The sequence below is a fragment of the Schistocerca gregaria genome, chromosome 6 (genome assembly GCF_023897955.1).
Source record: "Schistocerca gregaria isolate iqSchGreg1 chromosome 6, iqSchGreg1.2, whole genome shotgun sequence".
Classification (NCBI taxonomy): domain Eukaryota; kingdom Metazoa; phylum Arthropoda; class Insecta; order Orthoptera; family Acrididae; genus Schistocerca; species Schistocerca gregaria.
In genome coordinates, this window is record NC_064925.1 from 120,097,135 (window position 1) to 120,099,764 (window position 2,630).

At 43.7% G+C, this 2,630-nt stretch overlaps 1 pseudogene; it reads right to left on the reverse strand.

Annotated features, from left to right (window-relative positions):
* Positions 1-371: 371 nt before the first annotated feature.
* Positions 372-489, reverse strand: LOC126279171 (5S ribosomal RNA; annotated as a pseudogene).
* Between the last annotated feature and the right edge of the window lie 2,141 nt (positions 490-2,630).

A 2,630-nucleotide genomic window follows, 5' to 3' on the forward strand; every position in this document is an offset into this window, starting at 1 on the left:
GCAGAACATTCTGGAAAGTTTGAGCGAATGATTTGGTCACCCTAATCGCTCATCATGAATCCCATCGAACGTTTATGGGACATAATCGAGAGGTCAGTTTGTGCACAAAATTCTTTCGTCGTTACAGATGACTAAAGAGGCAGCATGGCTGTATATTTGTACAAAGGAAGTTCTCCATCTTCAGGCCACAAGTTGCCCATCCGGACTATCCGACCGCCGTGTCATCCTCAACTGAAAATGATGATTGGAGGGGTGTGTGGTCAGCACACCGCTCTCCCGGTCGTTATGATGGTTTTCTGTGACCAGAGCCGCTACTATTCGGTCGAGTAGCTCCTCAATTGGCATTAAGAGGCTGAGTGCACCCCGAAAAATGGCAACAGCGCATGGCGGCCCGGATGGTCACCCATCCAAGTGCCGGCCACGCCCAACAGCGCTTAACTTCGGTGATCTAATGGGAACCGGTGTATCCACTGCGGCAAGGCCGTTGCATATGTTTGTAAAAGGGACGTCCAGCGACTTGTTGAGTCCATGTCACGTCGAGTTTCTGCTCTTCACAGCGCAAGAGGAGGTCAGAAAGGAAATTAAGAGGTATCTTAGGACTTTGACACCTCAGTGTATAAGCAAGAATCTCGGTAATGGAGATATGAGCGTTGTGCTCTAAACTTAAATACTATTTCGTTTTGATAGCTATTCTTCGAATGCTGAAGATTAGATGGGTAGATCACATAACTAATGATGAAGTATTGAATAGAATTGGGGAGAAGAGGAGTATGTGGCACAGCTTGACAGAAAGGAGGGACCGGTTAGTAGGACATGTTCCGAGGCATCAAGGGATCACAAATTAAGCATTGTAGGGCAGCGTGGAGAGTAAAAATCGTAGAGGGAGACCAAGAGATGAATACACTAAGCAGATTCAGAAGGATGTATATTGCAGTAAGTACTGGGAGATGAAAAAGCTTGCACAGGACAGGGTAGCATGGAGAGCTGCATCAAACCAGCCTCAGGACTGAAGATCACAACAGCAACAGCTACTCTTCATACATAGAAACGTATGACTAAAACCGTACGCAAAGTCTACACAATGCGTTTTTACATCTGCGAACTCTTAAGATTTCGTGGAAAGATTTACTTAATTTGCTGCAGCACAGTAACCATGACGAGTAACGAAAATAAACTCAATCCTTTATCAAGCGAAGATATCAGGCAGTAAAATGCGAAATAATCAGATTTTTTACCGATTATTTTTCATAAAATCAGATGATAAGCATTTTATAGTGACAGGCATGTTGCCTCAAGCATTTCGCCGACAATTCGTGAATCGTCCCAGCACTGCACGCAGAGAATAGAGAATCAGCTTCGCATAGAATCGCTCGAATATTTGCGCGTCCCCGCGCCACGTCGCCTTTGCATCGGATCGCTCACTTACGAAAAGGTGTTATCGGATCGCTCACGTACGAAAAGATGTTAACGTGAGCATCTTTCATTATCACATACTTGTGCAACATACCTAAGTCATTTATCAACAATCAAACAAACCGACGCTAGCGAACTCTGCTGGAGCAGCGCATCTTTGCATTAGAAATAGGCATGAATCTCTTAGGGGCACTCGGAAACAGTCATCACTTATTTTTCATATGGTACTCCGCGTTCAATTCAACCATAAGGCACTCTGATTCCTGTCAGCACATCTAGCGGACGTGTTCTTGCACTTGACATGTGCTTTCGAAATAGGTGCATCTGACCGTCGACTCTCAGAACTGTGGTGCCACTGCAGCAAGTGCCGAACACTCATGTTGTATTTATGTAATTGGAATTTACATTTGAGTTCGGGTTATATTGTAACTTGTAGAAAACGTTATGCCTTTTTCCTCGCTTCAGAACACAATTGCGATCGATATCCCTTTTTGAGTTGCCTCTCCGTCGATTCAGAGATTTCTCATTTTCTTCACTTACAAAATCATGTTTTGGAGTTCATAACTTTATTTCGAATATTCTTGTGTTATGATGTATGGAGGAGATATTTAGTGATTAAATCCATTGCCTGTATTTATCCATGATAAGTAACCTTACATTTACTTTCTTTCCAAACACAGCAAAGCATTTACCATATGTCTAGTCTTCACGAATTTACCATTTGTTCCTCTTCCCTTTTTCACGAATTCCACCACGCGCCCGATATCTCCGTATTCGATCACTTAAGATTTGGCTAATAAAACGTGATCCATTCACTTGAATTAAAATCTTCAGATGCTACGATGCATAAATAAGTAGTACTCAATTATTATCCGTAACAACGGCGAGTGAATGCAGCACTCAGTGAACGCGGCGGCGAAGACACCGTCATAGAAACACAGTTCTTCCGTAAAACGAGCTCCTAGTTCTTCACGTTATTAGGCAGTGTAGGCCACAAACGACAAACACATTTTTCCTCCAGAAAATGAGCCCATAAGTTACAATTTATGACTCTTTGTGACAGTATAGTGCGGTGTTTGTAGTCAATATACTACTGCGTTACTTCAGAGTAACAGCCGCCTCCACTTCCTCCCCCTCCTCCCCCTCCTCCCCCTCCTCCCCCTCTCCCCCCTCCACACCGTCCTCCTCTTGCAATTACTGCGAAATTTTGCAATCTC